This window comes from Aythya ferina, assembly GCF_964211825.1.
Source record: "Aythya ferina genome assembly, chromosome: 4".
NCBI classification, from domain to species: domain Eukaryota; kingdom Metazoa; phylum Chordata; class Aves; order Anseriformes; family Anatidae; genus Aythya; species Aythya ferina.
In genome coordinates, this window is record NC_140300.1 from 65,983,447 (window position 1) to 66,004,674 (window position 21,228).

The 21,228-nt window shown below is 38.9% G+C and overlaps 1 protein-coding gene across 3 annotated transcripts in view; it reads left to right on the top strand.

The window, feature by feature from the left end:
- Window positions 1-6,395: 6,395 nt before the first annotated feature.
- The window catches only part of CCSER1 (coiled-coil serine rich protein 1), a 695,877-nt gene continuing 681,044 nt past the window's right edge, over window positions 6,396-21,228 (top strand). For all 3 annotated transcript variants that reach the window (XM_084516947.1, XM_084516950.1, XM_084516951.1), the window contains exon 1: window positions 6,396-6,554. The gene's annotated coding sequence lies outside the window, so the exon portion shown is untranslated. The remainder of the gene's footprint in view (window positions 6,555-21,228) is intronic.

Genomic DNA, 21,228 nt, shown 5'->3' on the forward strand with positions numbered 1-21,228 from the left:
ATAGTAGGTACTCCAATGCAATGATGTATAAAAGAGTGATATGTCTGACAGAATAAAAATAACATTTATAGGAGGCATGAAAATGCTGAAGTACCAGAGAAGTAGAAGTAGGGTAAGTGCCTGATAGTACTGAAAGACTGAAAGCCAGGCTCCTGCTCAAGTAAAGTTTTCTTGCTCATCATCTGTTTGTACCTTTCCACCTTCATGCTACTGTAAGATATGATCATGCGCCTCATAGCCTACAACCAGTGTGTTCATTATAAACAGCAATATCTGTTTTCTGTCTACCAAGAGCATGACCAGAACCAGTGAATTCTGGTAACTTGTTTCAAAACCACCTAGTGTTAGTGTGGACCACTGCCTTCATGTTGGAGTGTTGCCTATAACTAGTTATGCTGCTGTCTTTGTAAATTAGAAAGCTCTTGCTTCTCAACTATGATGTTCAGTGGTAAAGGGACTGTCCTGGAGTAATCTTTCATCACCATCCAATTTGCTACTTTTCTTCTCACCATGATTTTCAAAAATGCTGACAAAGACAACTTGGTTAGGAAGCTGCTTCCCAGCTAACACCTTTAATGAGAAATTCTTGTTTGGGTTTTGATCTTTTCCCAGCATGATGACTATCCATTGCAAAGTTACAATGCCAGTTATGTGCTTATGTATGCTGATAACAGCATGCTGCAAGTGCTGATGTTGTTGGACCTGTCTCCTGAACCTGACAGAATTGATCACAGGAGTTCACATCTGCAGTGTTCAATACTTCTGCAATATCTCAGCCTTTCTGTAGAGAATCCCATACAATTTTGTACTTTTAACTTGCTTTTATTTCTTGCCACTTCACTCCATATACACTGTGAAATCTCATGAGGACTCAATTTTTACATCCATGCTTCTCTGAGCTTCTGTATTTCTTTCAAGAACAAGCACTCTACAATATAATTTCCACTCTCATTGTTATGCTGATGATTCATTGGTTTATTAATCAACTGCCCAGGGGTGTGACTTCAAATCCTATTACTTCTATAATCTAGGAAGCATAAAAGGAATTACCTTGTGAATAGCTTCTTTTTGTACCACCTCAGTATAAGTCCGCATTTGTTTTTACGCTTTTTTTTTTTTTTTTTTTTTTTTTTGTGTTGTGTGATCTCCGAACCACTTTGGTTTACAAAATTTAAAAACATCAGTGTGTTCCTGTGCACCTGCTTAAAGCATGGTCTGTGAGAATGCTGCTTCAGTCAGCCCCAGTAAGTTGATTCACACGTGCCTTAAGCAATTAACTATCTCTTCAGGGTAAATTCCCTCCAAGGCTGCACTTGAATAGTTTTCCTTTCCCCACTTCTTTCACAGATGTGCCTCTTTATATAACATAGTGTTGGTACTCAATTCTCATCTGACCAGTCTGGGCTTGCCTACCCTGTCCAGGGACACCAGGCTTGGGAGCTGTATGAATAAGAGTAATTTCTATACAATGGATTTCACGTGGAACTGAAAATGTTGTCAGGATCCTGCTGCCAATACCCAGAGGCAAAGACTTCTAAGTCTCTGAGGATAAAAACTAACTTCAGTAGAGCTACATGTTGGAAGCTGTAGAGAACTAGTTCCTAATCTGGTATCATGTCTAGTTTTATTCATTTTGTTTGTGAAAAGCAATTTAAAATACACTGAATTCTTCTATTTTTCTCTCCTCCTGGGATCACTTTGATGTCTGGTACTTTTCTTGTTGGAGAGGAACTATTCGCCACAGCATTTCAAAAAAGTTCACTTGAAACTATATATTCCTCTGGAGTCCCCAAAACATTTGAAGCTAAACACTTTACAAATCAAAGGGGCTTTGCTCAAATACATAGATAAAAAATGCTTTCATAGGAGCAGTTGAAGCCCTTTTAAAACATTCCCTCATTTTCCACCCTGAATTCATGTTGCAGCTTGCAGATCTTAACTGCGCATTTTGAAGTCACAAAGCTTTCTTGTACTAGGAGCTGTGAACACAATCCCTCTGTGAAAATATGCAGATTGTTGAAGTTTCATAATCTTTCAGAAAATAGTGAATTTTTTACTTTAGAAACTCACTCTCATTTACTCATAGGTTGCCAGTTTTACATGAATTACCAGATACTCCCGCAAATCTAAAATCTTCCAAACAAAATGTCTTTAGTATGCATGTGCGTTCATGGTCCTTTCATCCCACCATATAGGATGAGTTTGGGATTTATAACTGCTAATTTGATAATTATTACATTGTGCAATAATACAGAATGGTAACGAGACATTAAAAAAAAAAAAAAAAAAAAAAAAAAAACAACAACAAAAAAAAAAAAACAGAAAACAAAAGGAAATCATCTTGCTTTGTTCTTTGTTTCATTCCTTTATTCTAATACTAACTAAAACAGTTTTTTCCAATTCAGATTGAAACAAGAAGCCTGATTCTTAAAGATAGCAATTCTCCTTCTCTTCTCTTCTCTTCTCTTCTCTTCTCTTCTCTTCTCTTCTCTTCTCTTCTCTTCTCTTCTCTTCTCTTCTCTTCTCTTCTCTTCTCTTCTCTTCTCTTCTCTTCTCTTCTCTTCTCTTCTCTTCTCTTCTCTTCTCTTCTCTTCTCTTCTCTTCTCTTCTCTTCTCTTCTCTTCTCTTCTCTTCTCTTCTCTTCTCTTCTCTTCCTCTGCTGAGTATAATTACACTGTCAGAGTATAATTACACTGTCAAGTGTTCATTTATGTTCCTCTGGTAGACATGTTGTTCTATTTCAGCTTTCCAATTTCCATCTCTTATGGGATCCACAGCCCTTAAATGGTTGTAATATTGCTACCCATCTAAAATATTTGTGTTCGTGCACTGATGAATTGCATACCACCTGCCCACCACCCTAACTTAGTGCCAAACAGATAAATATGATAGACCCATCCCCCAGAGGTTCCTGGCCTCTGCTTTGTAACAGGTGGCTGTACAGCAGGATCCGAGCCAAGGAATGTCACTAGGAAATGAAAGTAGAAGTGGGAAAGAAAAAAAAAAAAAAAAAAAAAAAAATAATGTTCAGGAAGGAAGGAACCATATTTACCAGATTAATGCTATGAGAAGAACTGTTTAATTTATTATTATTATTTAGTGGTGAGCAGAATATGCTTTCCTATATTCCTGATTTTTTCAAGGTAGACCAATTTGTCCTCATGCTGTGTAAACCTACTACAACTCACTGCTACTTGTTTTTGTTTTGGTTTTGTTTCCTCACAGAGGCATGCTGTAATAGCATGTGCTGCACAAAGCAGGAGAGGGAGAGACAAGGTGAATACTGGGGGGGGGTAGAACAGAACAAGATAGTACCCTATGTATGTATTAGTTTTAATTATGAAAGATATGCTATAGAAATAGGGGACAGACATGAACTCAAAGAATGAGGTTTGGATTATTTTTTATTATTATTATTAATATTTTGATTTTTTATTGCTCTTACTCATTATAGCTGTTTTCAATGCAACTTGCAATTTGCAGGTGATTTCCTTGTGTGCCTTTCTTTCCTCATGCTCTTAATTTTGTAATGTGTTTCTGGCAATGCTGTGAACTATACAATGTTTTTTGTGAACTATATATATATTTTTTCTGCTATTCTTTCTAAAGCTCAAAAAAACATCTAAAGCATGATATGGTCTGAATTGGCACTGTTCAATTGATTTGCAAACAGGTGAATGTGGTATGGTGGGAGGGTGGGGAGAGGGGGAACTTTACCCTAGTATTTCAACACAAAATTAATAGTGATAGAAATGATGCTGTTCTTAATTTTTCACCAAGACTGTTGAATCTGAACAGATATTAGTAAAGCTTTCCATTTTCTATTCTCATTTGATATGACGCTCTGTTGACAGAAAGGTGATTTATTTGCTTTTCCACCATCTCTGCAGAATTCATGCTTGTCACATGGTGAAGTCTTCCTGATTCAGTGTTTCTGTAGAAAAAATGCATCTCTTTTTCTTCCTTTTTCATAAGATACATACCTTCTTCCCCAACTGTATTGCAAGTGATACAGGACAAACATGGGATTAAAAATTAAAGATGCAAAATTTTGTGCTCATTGGTTGCTTGGTTGTGGTGACAAAAGTCTACTCAGACATTCGGAAGCACAGAGGTTGCCACAAGGTGTGTCCTAAGTAGATTTGGCTTGCCACAGGCAGCATAAGAGAGGAGTGAAGGTTGACTGATTATATCAGATGAAGCAAGAAACAGGAAGAAGCAAGAATCAATGTGAAGTTAAGGTGAGTCTGTGTATGCTTTCCTTTGAAAACAGTCTATTAAAGCTGAAAAAGCAGTCCTTCCTTGTGATTTGACTTGTTTCTGGAAACTGTTTTCATATTTGGCTAGGAATACTCAGGGCTCAAAAATTCACTCTACTGTCATAAAAACCAGGAACAAAAGCAATTTTTTTTTTATTTTTTTTTGGGGGGGGGCACGGGGGCGGATTTTATTTGCCTACGTTTCCAACACTGAGATCTATTAGCTGAAAATTAAGGGGTAGAAAGGAGGGCTGAAGGTGGAGGTATTAATTTTGAGTAAAAGTTAAGGTGATCATGTAAACCCTGGCTTTATGATCTGGACATTCAAGAAGGAGTACTGGGAGAGTCAAGGAAACTTATGATTACATTTGTTTGTACTGAATGTCAGGCTTGCATACCACAGCTGCAGCCTGAGAAGTTGTGGTTTATATAAACCAGTCTTGAATAGGATTCTCTATCCTTCTTTTTATTCTAATACAACATTCATGACTATCCTGTTACCATTCAATAAGACTGCAACAATTATCTATTACAAAATTCAGGGCTGTGGCACTAATAAAATGACAGAAGGATCAGTACGTGTGCATGTGCAAATAATCATGCAATGCTTTTTTTTTACTGGATCTTATGTATTCAAAGCCCAACACTGTATCCAGTCCCACCAACACTTTACATTTAAATGTAACTCACAGTTAGTGACAGATGCTGAAATAAATATACAAGTGTGTCTGTGTGTTTGGGGAGGGGGGGAGCATTAAGGTATTCATTTATATATAGTCATTTATCTTCTGATAACATGAGCAAAGCTTAAGTCTAACACAGTTAAATGAACTGAAGCTTTAACAGTACCTTTTGAACTGCTTGAATTAACAAAATCAATCCTCATAAATTAAACTATCATTGATCTATGATACAATTAAGTTCTATAATCAAAATACGCTATCAGTGCATGCAGTGTAACCATACTTGTTCCAACACTGAATTTTAACCACTGCTGGCTAACTGCTCCTGTCATCTTGTGTGAGACTCCCATCTGGCATGTGAGACACTAACATTATGATACAGTATTTCTTTTCCATTTTTCAATTTAGGCTGACATCTGCTGGTCTACGCAAATGGTAGGCAACCCTGCTGAATGCAAAACAATTTGAGGCAGCAGTGATTCCAGTTTTCCTTTTGTCAGTTTACAAAGCTCAGAACTGCAACCATGTCACTTAATTACAAAGGAAATTCACGCAGAATAATAAGTCTCTGGAAGAAGAAAGGCAGCAGCAACACTGTGTAAAAGAAAATGAGTTTGACATGATAAATTACATGCATGCACGCCCAGTGTTCAGTGTAAGCACTCAAAAGGAGCCGATAGAAGCTACTATATATTGGCCAATTAGACCTACACAAAAAAAGGTGTTATTTAAGGGCACCACACTGTGGGCCTTAACAAGGAGGCGGTAGATAGGGGTTCACTCTTTTTACCCTATCAATAAGACTAAAGAGAGGGGGAGTGGCACCATGTTGGGCAATCAGCTCTAGACATTTGAGCAGGCATGAGGCAATTATCACATACTGCTTGGCTTTCAAGGGTGTCCTCAGTAGCTACTGGAACTCCAGATGGAGAAGTGTTTTGCAGCTTGTCAGAAGCAGCAGCAGAAAGGGGAGGCTGCTCTCCACCACTGAGACCTGGACAGGCTTGAGTTGTGGGCCTGTGAAAACCTCATCAAGTTCAACAAGACCAAGTATAAGATCCTGCACCTGGCTCAGGGCAATCCCAAACACAAATACAGGCTGGATGGAGAATGGAGTGAGAGCAGCCCAGATGGGAAGGACCTGGGGGTGTTGGTTGATGCAGCCCAGGATGCGGTTGGCTTTTTGCATCTATTGGGCCTGTATTTGTACTTGGGATTGCCCCATCCCCAGTGCAGAACCTTGCACGTGGCCTGGTTGAACAGAGGCCCACCTCTCAGGCCTGTTCAGGTCCCTCTGGATGGCAACCCTTCCCTATAGCGGGCCAACCACACTACACAGCTTAGTATCATCAGCATGCTTGCTACAGGTGCACTCAATTTCATTGTCCAAGTCACTGACAAAGATGTTAAATAGTGCTGGTCCCAATACCACCTCCTCATTACTGATCTCCACCTGGTCTTTGAGCTGTTGACCACAATTCTTTGAATGCAACCATCTAACCAACACCTTCTCCCCTGGGAGGTTCATCAGTCAAATCCACATCTCTCCAACTTAGAGACAAGGTATCATGCAGGGAAAGAGCAGTCATCTCTGATTCAGCTGTAAATATGGGTAAGTACTGAAAGTTACAATGTTCAAGTTGTAAACAACATTTTTGCTTTTGCCACCTTGTTTCCCTCCCCTGCCCTGTTCCTTGATACTGGTAATGTCCTTGTTTATTTCACCTTCTATTTCCCAAGCTACTTCCTAAGCAGAAAAAAAGATAAGGGAATTTAATTACACGATAGCAACTACTCCTTTAATTTATGGATGTTTTGATCACAAAACTGACTGGCTGTTGCCTGTACCAGCCACAGGCTGCCTGGCCTTCAGCAACAGATATGTGGTGGTTGGAGTATGACCCTGTTTTTTCTATGGTAATTAGCCCTGCTTTTCAGCAGCACAATTACATTGTCATCTCTCTCAGCTAAATCCCTGAGATGTTTCCATGTTGTAGTAGGTTTACGTGGCAAGGTTTTGTTAGCAGAGAGCCATAGGGGTGGCTTCTGTGAGAAGAATCTAGAAGCTTCCTCATGTTAGGTAAGGACCCTGCTGCTTGACCAGAGCTGAACCAACAGGGCATGTTGTTTGCACCTCTGTGAGAACAGATTTAAGAAAGGGGGGGGGGGGGGGGGGGGGTAGGGAACACTGCCACACAGCTGGGAGAGTGAGAGGAGTGAGAAACAGCCTTGCAGACATCAAAGTCAGTGCAGAAGGAGGGAGAGAGGTGCTCCATGTGCCGGAGCCAAAGTTCCTCTGCAGCCTGTGGAGAGGCCCCTGGTGGAGCAGGCTGTCCCCCTGCAGCCCATGGGTCCCTCATGGAGCAGATCTCCACACTGCAGCCCCCCCATGGGTGGAGGAGTCCCCAGTGGAGCAGGTGGATGTGGCCTGGAGGAGGCTGCGGCCCATGGAGAGCCCCCGGGCCGGAGCTGCAGCCCGTGGAGAGGAGCCCCCACAGGAGCAGGGGGTCTGGGGGGAGCTGCCACCCACCCGTGGGGGACCTGTGCTGGAGCAGTTTGCTCCTGGGGGATGGACCCTGTGGTACAGAGCCATGTGGGAGCAGTTCTTAAAGAGCTGCTGCCTGTGGGAAGCCCACACAAGATCATTTCAGGAAGGACAGCATCCCGTGGGAGGGACCTCGTGTGGAGCAGGGACAGAGAGTGACCAAGAAGGATTGGTGGAGGCAAAGTGCTATAGACTGACCTCAGCCCCTGTGCTGCTTGGGGGGAGGAGGTAGATGGGGAGAAGACTTTTTTTTTTTCTTTTTGTCCTTTGTTTCTCACTTCTCTAGCTTGTTAGTAATAAGCAATAAATCTTACTATCTCCCTACTCTGAGTCTGTTTTGCCCATCATGGTAATTGTTGAGTGATTTCTGTCCTTATCTCAACCCTTTTCATCGTATTTTCTCCCTGCTCCTCTTTGAGGAGGGGGAGTGAGAGAGCGGCCATGGTGGAACTTGGCTGCCCACCTGAGTAAAACCAAATTGTACATGCTGCTAGTGTTTCAGTCAGGAATCTGAAGTCTTTTTTTTTTTTTTTTTTTGGCACAGGTATAGTGGTGGTTACTAATTACAATTAACAATTATTGTGTGTTAAGTGCTGACAGACATGGAAGGAGACCATGCCCAAGCATAATAACAATCAAATAAATCAGCAGTTGTTGCCAGTAATTGTGATCCCAGGTGCTAAGGTGCAGCTGAAGTACAGAGATGTACTTCATCGATGAAGTACATGTACTGAAGTACATTGATGAAGATTCTGCAGTGTATGGCACAATGTCAAAGCCAGGACAGTCCCTTGTGCTTCTCTTGCTAACTCTGCAGAATTTACAAGAATAAAATAAAATTTTAAAAAGTATGTCTTCTGAGTCCTAACTCTGAGAATGCATTTAGGGAGACAGACAAGCTAGCCAGCAGGTTGACTTTTTGTCTTTGTACTCCAGGTCGTATCAATTACCCAATTAGCCATACCAGTACATGCAATACAAAACTATAGGACTGAAGCTTGTGCAAAAGTTTGCATCAATCAATATAAAGTATGTTTTTTTATTTTTGGTGGGTTTTGTTTGTTTTTACTTTTTTTCTGTTTAGGTTAAGGTTAGAATTTTGAATCATCTTTATAAAAATGATGTGAAAAGCAGTAGTGAACAATAAATCAGGTGCCATGGCAATATCAGTGTAAACCTCAAGAAAATCCTTAAATTACCTTAAACCTTTAAATAACCTCTTTTCTGTTTGAACTGCTATTTAAGTAACCGTAGGCTGTCTGGTGCTTCTTCAGGCTAAAGCCCTCTGGATGATCCCAAGATCTCTGAATTGCAGTTCAGATTGTTTTGTGTAGTTGCTTCCAGATGGAAGTGAATGCATTTACTATTGAATTGCTGTCTTATCACTGGCATTCATTTCTCTCACTCTCATATTCTGCAGATGCCTTGTTTCTGTCTGTGACAATATAGTGACATACACCCAAGTATGGTGTAATTTACTAGAGCTGATGGGGAAATGTTCTCAGACCTGTGCTTGCAAAATGTAGCTGTTTTATAACTTTCAAGATTGATGTTCTTGAGAACTTCACCCCTCTGAAAGTGCTGATAGACAATTTTCCTTTCCATTCATTCCTGTGCTTATCATAATAGATACTTTCAGCACAGATCAGTGAACTGTAAATCTGAACAGACTCCTCAGTATTTCGAACAGTAGAAGAGAATTATCATAGAAATCAAATTTGTAACAAAACTAAAATAAATTATAGCACAAAGAAAGCTTGCTAAGCTAGCTTTTAAGCTCCAGATCTTCAATGTCAGAATGAGAAAACCCCTTCAGGTCAAGGTTTTATATCTGCCTACTGTAGTGCTGCAGGTGCTAGACATATTAAACCGAGTGATATAATAGATCGCTGGATGAACCTCTGAAGTTCTCATTTGAACGGACTTCTGTAAATGGAGGCTGATGTTTACTGTGCTGAATACCCTGTATTCAGTCAATGGTATGGTGTAGAATCACTTTGTACACAAACAACAAGCCAGGCCAAAAGTCAAACTGTTCCCCCATTGTGTTGAATCTTAAATCATTAGTGGAAAGCTTTATTGTGTATTTGACTTTGTTACAATTAGAAACCACAGAGCATGACACACAGGGGAAAAAAAAAAAAAAAAAAGAAAAAAAAAAAACAGGACTAAAGCGTGTGGTCTTTTACTATTTGTTCACTGCTTTTTTAGTACTAAAAACTTTTGCCACTTGATTATATGATACCTAGAGCTTTCCTAGTGAAAGTTGAGGTAGTTAATTTCACATTTCTGAATATAGCAATACCTGAACATCTAGCATGTGCTATTGTAACACCTAATTTTGTGTCATTCTAGATATTCAATTTGCATAAATGCTCTCCCACTTAAAGAATCTCTTAAATAATGGCATTACTGCTAATGAACAAGACCTGTAGATACTAATTCTTCTGAATTTAAAGTGTAATCAAGTGAGAAAGTCTAGAGGATTTCAGTTGGTTAGGATCCCACTTGAACTGATAAAGCAGTTTTATACTCTGGGCTCCTATAGAAATGAACATAACAGGGAGGCAGAACAGCATCATTTCATCTATACAGGGCCCTCTTCAGATATTCAGTTGACAACAAGAATCATCTTCTGTCCTTTTAGTATTTCTGACTTGTTTCTGTTGAAGCTCATTAGGTTTAAAAAAAACTCCTTGATACAAATTGAATTCACTCAATATGACCTCTCAAAGCTTTACAGAGAGCTGAGATGAGTATGGAGGTGGCAGCCCCTGAACTTGAAAGAGAAGAAGATGGAAATTAGTGAGTCCAGTCACTGGTATGACCTTTTACTGAAGTCAAATTATAGAAAACTCTAACAACAATTTGGAGAGGGGGAGTGAAAGCTTTTATTTCACTGCAACATCACAAATGGAAGAGGTCCCAATGCTATCATGTTGTTTCTTGCCTGAGAGTCTTTTTTACAGTCTTTTTTTGCCTGGGAGGATTTTTACAGACAATATAGCCTTCCAGATTAGCTTCTAACCACTTCAAAATTTCTGGTCTGCTTTCCCACAGCCTTCTGGGTCTGTATTTTATGCTAGTAGAAGTTACGAGCCATTTTAGAACAGCCCAGATGCTAAAATTATACAGAATTTGCCTCTCATTATTAAGCTTAAGACACTAGTGAAATGTAATGCACAGATAATAGGCCTGCAAACCAGCAAAGATTCAAATGGTGATCTGATACAGCAAGACTGGGGCACTTGTAAGAATGGTGAAGAGCAAGATGAAGACCTCTTTGCACAGTGGAGCTCAGGGCAGCATACGCTGAGTGAAGCTGTCCCAATGGCATGTGAGACAGAAGTAGGGTGGAAGTTGGTGGGGCTGGACAAGGTCATGCTGGGAGAACTGGTGTCACAGCCTGAGTAACTGTGAGGATTTAGGGGGCTGCAGTGTGGATGCAAATCCTCCATAAGCCTCAGCAATGAAGAGCTCAGGCCCAAAAGCTTCAGTGTTGTTATAAAGTTGTCTTCTGCCCCCATTCAGCCCACTCAAGTGTGCGTAAGCGGCGAAGTATACACTTAATCGAGTTATGTGAGCCAGTAAATTTTGCTGCATTTCCTGTTGCCCTACCACAATTGTGTGCTTTTATTTTTGTTTGTTGCTTAAAATCAAGGTAAGGCTCTTTTAATTCTTTCAGTATAGTTTATCTTCCTGCTTCTTCACCTCCTTATGGAGCTACTGCTCCTAGGCTCAGGTGGACTTCAGACTGCCTGCAGTATATATCTGCAGGGAATATTGTGATCTGCAGAGCTTTCACCTGACCTCAGGTCTGAGACAGAATGCCAGGGCTGGACCCTGAATATCTGAATTAAAGGCTTAACTTTGAAAAGCAAGCCATTGAAGAAGTGGCCAGGAGGCCTGTGTGGCACACAAAGCAGGTTATTGTGCACTTGGGCACTGCACTAGCTTTCCATCTGCTGCCAGCAACCAGGGCTGAAAGAAAGAGCTTGTGTTCCACAGCACCAGGTAACAGTAGGAACAATAATCTGATGAGGTAAAAGAAGCAAAACTCCTGAAATGCTCAGTTTGGCAGGGGTTGCCCTTCCCACCTCAGTTCTGTACCTTTGAAGCAGCTGACTTTCTCTCCCCTGGTGACTGAGCTCACTGAGTTCCCTTGCTATTGCAGTCTGCAAAGCCTTGCTGTCTTTATAATTGACACTTGTAACAGCTGTATAATGTCTTTATAGAGGCACAGCTTCAATTCTGTAAATAACAGCACTCATGAAGGCACACCTCTCTCCCAGCCTTGTCCAACCCGTGCTTCTCACCTCATCATGAGTGCAGGAGGAGGAGCTGCTGGTGTCCCAGGGTGGTGTGGCTCCTAGGCATCTTTCTTCATGAGTCACACAGAAACATTTAATTTACAGAGCTGACATATTAACTCCACTGGCCTAAAAGAATAAATGAGTAATACCGTAGGGTTGCCCGCTCAACAATGGGAATGTTTTCCCAAAGATCTCTCTTTAATTGAAGCCATTTGTCATTTTGAATGTAGAATGTATTCATTAGAAAGCAGCACCTCAGAGGAGGCTGGAAAGCTCAGGAGATTAGTAACAGGGTACAAAGCCTTTTGCCTCTACGTTGCCAGTTTCAAACCTGGCCATGTCATTATTGATCAGAAGAAGTCATTACAGGCTGACAGATGTTGGAATGCTTGTATCGAAGTGACCTTGTCAGACTCGTAAAATTCTTTGTTAGGAGATATCTGCACTCACAAAAAAAAAAGTCCTCATTAGCACTTTATTGGTAGTCCTTACAACTTCAGTATGGACAGGGTGAGCTTGTTTATGCAAAATCAGAATGGAGGGAGTTTTCATCTGTAGGAAGGTTGAGTGAAACATTTTCAAAGCATCTCAGGATGTGCTTTGAAATTTTCAAGCTGATATCACTGCATAATTTAAAATGAACCCTTCTTGCAATACTCGCCACACTTTGATCAATATGAACTTTTTTAAAGAATCTAAGGATTCAGATGTTTTTAGAATCCTCAAGATGTGTATTAACAGTAAAACATTTTACTAGCAAAATATACATTTGAAATTATGTGGTACATCTGTTCATTTTTGAAATTATTTCTTCTAGTAACTTTCAGAGCAAGGCCCAAATTGTTTTCAGTCCTTGTGCTGAGTGTTTTTTTTACCAATGCTGAAAGCAGAGATCTCCCCCTTACAAGGCTCTTTTACTTCAGCATCATCCTTGTCTTATACAACTGTAGAAGACAACCACTTGAGAGAGTGTACATGTGCGCTTTCAAACGCAGGCTCTTAGAGAGACCCCTTTTCCTTGTCCATTTGAGGATCCTCCAGGGAAGATGATTCACCCTGGAACAGAACTTGCTCTACTCAAGGAGACCTAACAGAAGTGCAGGGCAGAGCTGGAGCTCTGGATGAAAAACTTGAATGGGTGATGCACCCCATTAACTTCTCTGGAGAGGAGGAAAGAAAATGTAAGAAATCCAGTGGGAATTAAATTTGCTATAAGGAAGAAATGATGTTTTTGTGAGCTTTGCAGCCTGTGCTGCAAATTGAGTTTGAGATAGTATGAACACCCCACAGCAATTTTTCCTTCTACATCAGCAGCAATAAATATCAAAGCTGGTTTGATAACTTTGTTGGCAGAAAAAAGAAGTACAGATGACATTGGTTTGGTATTGCAAATGGCAAGTAAAATGTCTTGGTTAGTAAGGCAGGTAGTGGAGAATTTTTATTTATTTTTATTTTTTTTATTCCAGGCCAAATTGTACTTCTAGGATGTTGGATCAGATGTTTTCTTAAGTTAAAGGTGCCTCCATACATGGGCTTTGTACAAGACCCTGTTTAATGCATCCTAACATCTCCACAATGGGGATGAATATCTTCTGCAGTGCTATATGCATTCAATGATACCTTTGGGCTGGTCTAAGAAACTTAAATTTTTGGCACCCCTTGTTGTGTGTCAAACACAAACACCTTTAGGTAATTATAGCATGTGACTGGCCCTTCCTGTGTCAAGAACATTTGTTGTGAAATGTGCAAGGATATGGGAAGGTGTGCCAAGACTTCTGTGCACCTTCAGCCACTCTCAAGGTGATGTTAATACACAGGTGCTTACATCACTGTCAAAACTGCAGATTTATCCTTTTCAGAACAGAGAACATCATGTAGTATTCAAGTGTTTGGCAAAACACTATGACAACATACTGTGTTTGAGAGTTAAGGATTGTGAATCAAATAGTGGTTTTTATTATTAAAGTATACATATATGGACAAACATAATGTCAAAACACTTCAGCCTTCAAACTCAGATAATTTTTTTTTTAATTTTATCACATATCTGACCTGCTGGAGATCTGTTTCCCCATAACCAAGTTCTGGGAAGGACAGTTTAACACAATGTGGAAGACTAGCTTGTTCTTAAAGCAGTGACAAGTAAATGGTGACATCACCAAATCATATCAATAGGGTCTGGATTTTCACCACAGGTAAGGGTCTAGTCCTCTAATGATTTAATGATTATCTGCAACTAGTATCTTTTTTTTTTTCTTTTGATTTTATGCAAGTTCACAAGCTAAGTTTTAAATAACATAGTTAATGATGCAACTGGAAATATAACCCTGTAATGTTATAGGTGTCAAAAAGAGAAAATAAAACATTTTTCAGTGTATTTTCATGGGAAAAATACAGAATCAACAGGCATCTCTAATTAAGTAAAATGGTGATGAATGCTGTGTTATGGACTGGTATATGTGCCACAGGCTTTTATGGATTGTAATTAACATTAGGAGATGTTGTTTTGACCTGGATGTACCTATACTGGTTATGTATTATGTTCCTTTGACTTGAGATAAATAATACCCAATGAAAACTCTTTCAAATGCTACATATCAAACATGTATCTGTTAACATATAGAACAGAGTCCCTGATGACAAATAAAACAAAAATGTCAGTAGAAATCTATTTCAAAGTGGATGTATGCATGGGAACACTGATGGCTTTGTGAAGGCAATTTGACTTGCCTCTCTGTGATGGTGTAGCTAAACAGATGCTTGTTCTACCAGTCTGTGCAGCCACCCTTCCCAGACGTGGTGTTTCTCGATGGACTCAGGGAATTTTTTTTACCCTGTTTCAAGGCAGTCAGCCAAATTAATTTAAATCACCACTGAAGGTGTTTCAGAATAATCTGGCTAACTTCACTAAGTGCGCTCAAAGCCTTCACACAGCCAGCAAAAGCTGCTTAGCTGGGGTGTTCCAGTGGAGTGATTGGGCAGCAACTCTCTAAACCACTCCAGTTTCCCTCAACATAATCATGTTTATAAAGCAGAAGAAAGACTACAAATAATACTGCAGAACTGTGTAAGAAGGCTAAAATAGAAAGACACATGATTTATTTAAGGCTTTTCCTCTATTTTCAATAATTATGGTTCTTCCGTGCATAAAAATTGGAGCAAAAACTTAAAAGACTAAGGATTTTACAAGGTCAAACAAAGCTAAGAACTTTAAATGTCTGTGCAAAAAAAAAAAAAAAAAAAGAAAAAACTTAGTTATGAAAGGGGTTTGGAAAAAGTTATTAAGTGTAAAACATTCAAGCACGGCTTTTTCAGTATTGTTTCAGCTAGACCCTTGCCTTTGGTCAGGTAAAGGTAGCCATGCAGTAAATTAAAACAAACAGTGTATACGGAGGACTACATTTTCAAGAGAGAAAAAGAAAAGTAGCACAGCTTAAAATGCACAGCTACTAAAGAAAAGATCATTTCTGAAGCTATTACAAGTAAATATATCACTCCATGAGATTCTGCAACACAGAAGGGAAAACTAAGCTTTACTGACCATATAGCCTTTCACCAAAAGAAATCACCGTATTGTTGGTAGCCTCACTTCCATTTTTCATTTGCTTTTCATCACATTTCCTGTTGAGATTAATAAATACAATACACATCCAAAGTGGAAGTGCATAATTTTATTTTCTTGGTGATTTCTTTGCATTGCTACAAAGCCTCCAAAGGATGAGTGAGTGAATGGTGTGAAGTCTGCATAGCTTGAGCTACACTTTATTAAACTGCTGAAACAGTTATCAGCATGACCAAGCTGGTCTTTGCAAGGCAAACAAAGGGAGAGGCAGAAGAAAGTAATTTTGAACCACTTGCTCTTTTGGCTCATTTTGTGTTTGCCTGTTTCTACCATTTCCAAGTGCCTGCACTGTCCCTGGGGAAGCTACCTCGTTGGGTAGGTACTTCCCTGTTCTCCTTCCTCCTTCTCAGAGGAATGCTACTAGAAAAGCTTCAGCTGGGTGTCCCCAGAACATACGCAATGTGCTCTTTGCACGCACAAATGCTTTTCTCAAACCATGGCTGTGAGCAGCTAATCACTTTTTAATCTTACTAGCCTATTTGCCTCAGCCGTATGTTGGGGTCAAAATTCCTGCTGATAAGATTAAAGGCTGTCTTTGACTGGGGCCTACATAAATAATAGTGTTATTTCCACAGTGGCATTCATTAGAATAAAATGAAAAAAAATAAAATAAAAATGATGCCAGTCTTCATGCTGTGGGACACCAGCCAGCTGCTAATTGTTTGTGATCAAAAAGAAGTTCTTTATTTGTCATCCTTTAGGGGTCCTATGTCTGTTGATACAATTATATTTTACTTCTCACACTGAGCTCACCTGTATTTATATAGTGTTTGAGCTAGATCTTTACTTTTTGAATACTGGACATTTGAAGTGTGGCTGTATTAGGACTGTTTGTCTTTAACTTTCTTATGAGGTTATAATTTTTGATTTGCTTTGCACCTGCTGTCAAATCTTCCTCACTGGCAAAGAGCGTCACCTCAGATTTAATTCTCTCATAAGCTGACGTGTTTTCCCTATTGTCACACCATTTGTGACTCATTACTCCCTTCTGCTGACAAGTCATCCATTATATTATTATGAGTCTGAGAAGTACAAAGACATCATTCTAGCAATCTTTATTTAAAAATTAATCAACATATGTTGGAAAAACAAAGTGGATAAGTCTCTTGTTTTACTGAATAATCTAAGAAGCAACATCTGCCAGAGAATGTACATTGAAATTGTGGCTTGACTCTTTGAAGATGCTTTGTGCTCTGTCACCAGCTTAAGCATAAAAAAACAGTAGGAGAAGATTAATTTTAGTCACACCTGTCTGTACTGTACTGACTAAATGCTTTGGTTGCTTTAGCCTTATGTTGGCAGACTGATGAGGCTCTTGGATGCAACCAGTGACATCTAGAAAATATTCTGAACCAAATAATGTACCAAGACAAAAAATTCTTTCAAGCAGTGTTTTAAAACAAATACACGGTTTAACTTGAAAAATGAGGGATATGAAAAAATAAGACCAAACACTAGCTTTCCAATCAGCAAATGTCTCATGTTGAGTAATATAGGCATGCCTGAAACCACTTTGGATGTCAAAGAAGTGCACAATAACATGTATTGTACAGATAAGTTAACATTTCCAATGTTGCCTGTTTGAATGTTTAATTTTTAAAAAACGTGTTTACATGTTAATCCCTCTGGGGGTGGGAGTAAGATGGCAAGAAATATACTGATTTTTGCCTTTTTGCTAAAGGTATGCAGAGATTGCTTTGAAAGCCCTAGCTGAACGGCAAAAATCATACGAGAAATATGACTGATCTGGGAGCAGTGCTTTGCCAAAAGAGCTTTGTAAGTCATGCCTGCATATATGTCAAATAAGACTTGCTTGTGATGCCATTCCCAGTTGCGTGTGTCATGAATTATCTTCGTTGTTCCTGTGTTGTGCACTCTTAAGATAGAAATGCAAATTTCCTGATGTCATCTGGATGGCCATGGAGGGAAGAAAGTGAGGAATGGAATCAAAGAGAATATATTATTGGTGACAGCAGCTATACTAAGTGAGAGATGCAAGCATGAACTGAAGATCTTGTTAATGAGAGCATGGGAGGGAAAGCAGACCACCGTACAAGCTAAACCAGAGGCTGGGGGAAGGGGGTGGGGGTAGAGAAAGGCACTTGCTGAGAAGAACAAAATAGACCTCATCTGGTGATATTTCTGATTATGCAACCCTGGCCTTCTCAGCAAACAGAACTCACTTCAGCTGGTATGGCCAAAAGCCCTCTAATCTTCCTCTTCCTATTGGTTTGCTTCTCCTCGAGAGCACAGGTGTTCTCCTGAACTCTCATGTTCTCAATAGTGATGCTAAAAATATTAAAGGGAATGCCATTTTGTAATGAATTAGTTCTGACTTACACAATTATTCTTTCATTTTCTAGTTTGCTGTTATTGTATCTTCTAGTATTTAAAGTACAAAATGTTTTCTTTATTCAAAAAATAAGTTTCCAAGCAAAATAATATTCTTCCCAGAATATTTCTTCCCTAGGGATTTCAAAATTAGCATGTTTATTGTAACTTATATTGAAGCCAAGACAGTTTTTGAATTAACTGAAGCCTTTGCCAAATAATATATTCATCCTTTTGCCAAGTCTAGTTCAGGCTTGTAACAAAACAGCAACAGAAGAGATCTTGTGTTATATGCATCCCTACCGCTGTTATGTAAGACATTAAACAAGTGTGTGTCCTCATCTTGGCCTGTAACTTCATTTCACTGCTTCTTTAGTTAATTTTTATTGCATGACTATTACAATCCTTATTTCTGTCTTTCCCTAAAGGCTCAAAAACCATGCTGAAGAATTTTATCACAGTACCATTGTTCTTAAGTTATGTGCTTTTGGAAACGTTTGGTGCTGTAGTTATTGATGTAGTTATTATCTTGTAAAATTTCCAGACCCTTGGTTTATACATTTATGTAATATGTAAGCATCATTCCACTTTCTACTAATCATTCTTTGTGTTTAACTACTATTGGCATTCTTTCATTTATGATTAAGGTGATCTTCTCTGATCAATACAGTTTCTAGGTGTAAGTTTTACACATACTGTCTTATTAGCGTCTCTCTGCAGAGGTCTTGCCTTTATATTCTCTGCTCTGTCACATTTAGAACTCCTTCAAAATATTCTGAAATCATAAAATCTCTAACCAAGATCATCAAAATTAGCTGCATAAAAATTATCATCTAGAGTGAGATGGAAAAACTGGATGTATACTGCCTTTTTCTGTTATAGAAATATTACTTAAACTGTTGGTTTCTCTGCTTTCAAGTAGAAATAAAAAATAGTATTTGAAATTATCAAGTGTGTTACAAAGCATGAGGACTCAAATCTTTTAGAATCAGGCCTGCAGATAATGTCCAGATGTGGGTAATTTCAAAAATGCAGATGGGGTTCTGGTAGATGCATCCATTATACCTTTGAAAAGCTTTACCTAGAAATTAAACATGAGGAACTTGCTTTAGCACTGCTTAAGCTTCAACACTCAGTCTTCATGGTGTGTTGAAATAAGCTGTGCCCTGTATTGTGGGGAGAAAGACACCAACATTTTAATGAATGGCTTTTATGAATGCATGCAATGTGTCTCTCCTACTCATATTACCATGTTATCTGAACTATCTCCCCAGGCTCATCATGTATGTGTTGATGTTTAAAAGCACACGACTGTCAAACAAGGTTTACAACAGAAATTACAAATGTCATTGGGGGAATACCAAAATAAGAGTTCAAATAGAAAGTTAAGATGAATTTGGATAAGCAATATATATCAGTTATTTTAGAAACTTAGACGAGTGAATTCAGTGTAAATCATACACACAAAAAAGTAATATGAAAGTCATATTCAAACTTTATTCCAAAAATTTCTAGTGTCACTTTGCTTTCAGATCAGGTAACAATGATAGTGCATGTTGGTGAAAGCTCTTTCTGCCACTCTAGAAAGAAAAGTAATTTCTGAGATTCTCTTTGAGAGCACTTCTAACAAAAAAAAAAAAAGGACAGTGGAAATGAATTAATATTTCTCACAGAGAAACTATACAATAATTTCATGAGAAGGTTGCTTGAAAAATAGAAGTCATGTTGGGCAGGAAGGAATAGCTCCTTAGATGGTCAGGTATTCAAAACAGTAGGGAGTTAAATCAGCCCATTTCTCTTAGACTGTTAAGAATCAACCTTGTGTTCTACAGCACTCTTAATGCATGCAAGCAGACAAATCATTAGATGATTTTTAAAAAAGGCTTAGGTATAAAACTGTGTAACTTATATCCATTTGTCCACTCCCAGAAAACTCACATTTCACATGAAGCTAATATTGAATTAACTTGAGACTTCTTGTAGGAAGAAATCTGTTTCCACAAGTCCCACTGCTCAGAAAAACTGCATACGTTTCTGGCCTTTGCTAAAGCTGCTCAAGTTTTTCTGCTTTTCAGCATGACTACCTTTTAGTACATGTTCTTAGCGAAAGTAATTACTACTTAGATTTCATGTAAATAATAGGAAACAGGAAGCAAGAAAGGTTGTTCTGTCTTGGAAATGAGTTACTGGTAACGAAAGTAAGGGGAAGAGGGTGAAAACAGTCTTGCAGGACTGAGGCCTTAAATTAGTGTATGAGATACATAGTCCTTCATCACTAAACAGATGTCAGAGGTCTGGTAACACAGCAGATCTACAACACAGTGACAAAGCCAGAGACATCTAGGCATTAACACAGGTCCTTCCTGATAGGCCTGTGGAGTGAAAAAAAAATAAAAGAGCATATAGCACAACCACTACAGCTAGAGAGAAGTGGATTTGTCTCCAATTTCCATTCCGGCCAGGAGGATGGTAGCAGAGGGAAGGGATTTGCTGACTGTCACCAGTGCCAGAAGCCACAGAGCACCCACTATGTTCACAATTTCAGTTCCATGGGAAACTTTCAACGTTCTTCCTACCAAGAACTGCTCTAATGCATTACTGGAAAGCCCACATTTTAGGAATAGCCAAGATCCATAGACAAAACACCCTCCAGTTCTAGCAGCCTTAACCTGCTGGGGACACAAGGTGCCTACATACCCTTTTTCCTCCATAAGCAGACAACTGGATGAGAAGGACTGTAATGATTTGAATTACCTCTTGCCAACAGCAGAAAGTCTGGCTGTCTTATTTCTAAGACAATTTATAAAAGAAAAACTATTTATGCAAATCATTTTCCAGGCAGTGCATAAATATCTTCTGAATTTGTATGTTGAGGTGCTAGGAAATATGATTGCTAACTGGAATATGGAAAGGTTAATAATTTTAATTCTTTTTGAATGTGGGAATGCATTAATTTGAATAGAAATGTCCTCCTAGCTAAGGAATTGTCCCCTTCCTAATTAGCAATCATGATTCTGTCAGTTCTATGTATAAAATAAGTATCAGGCTAGAAAGCATTCTTGTAGTCTTACTCTGGTCTGTTTTGTGCATTTGTGATTTGAATGCACAAACCTTTTTGTGTGACAATGAGTAAAAAAAAATCAGCATTTTTCTTATCTTAAGGCAGGTATAAACCTATGCCCCCAGAAACAGTGGTTTCAGTGTTCACTTATAATGTACGTCGAGAACTGCAGGTATTCTACAGAGTATTAGTACAAGGACTAATTACTTTTTTTTTTTTCCTGGCTTTTTCCTTGATCAGAATCTGATGGTTTCCTACTTTGGACACATGGAATTTATTTATTTATTATTAATTAAAAAAAAAAAAAAGGATGAATCCTCTGCAAAATGAACAAGCTTCATTTGAATTCTTCTCTTGTAACAATGTATTTATGGATCTAGTTCATTTCTTCCCTGTTGGGAAAGGCTTATTGCA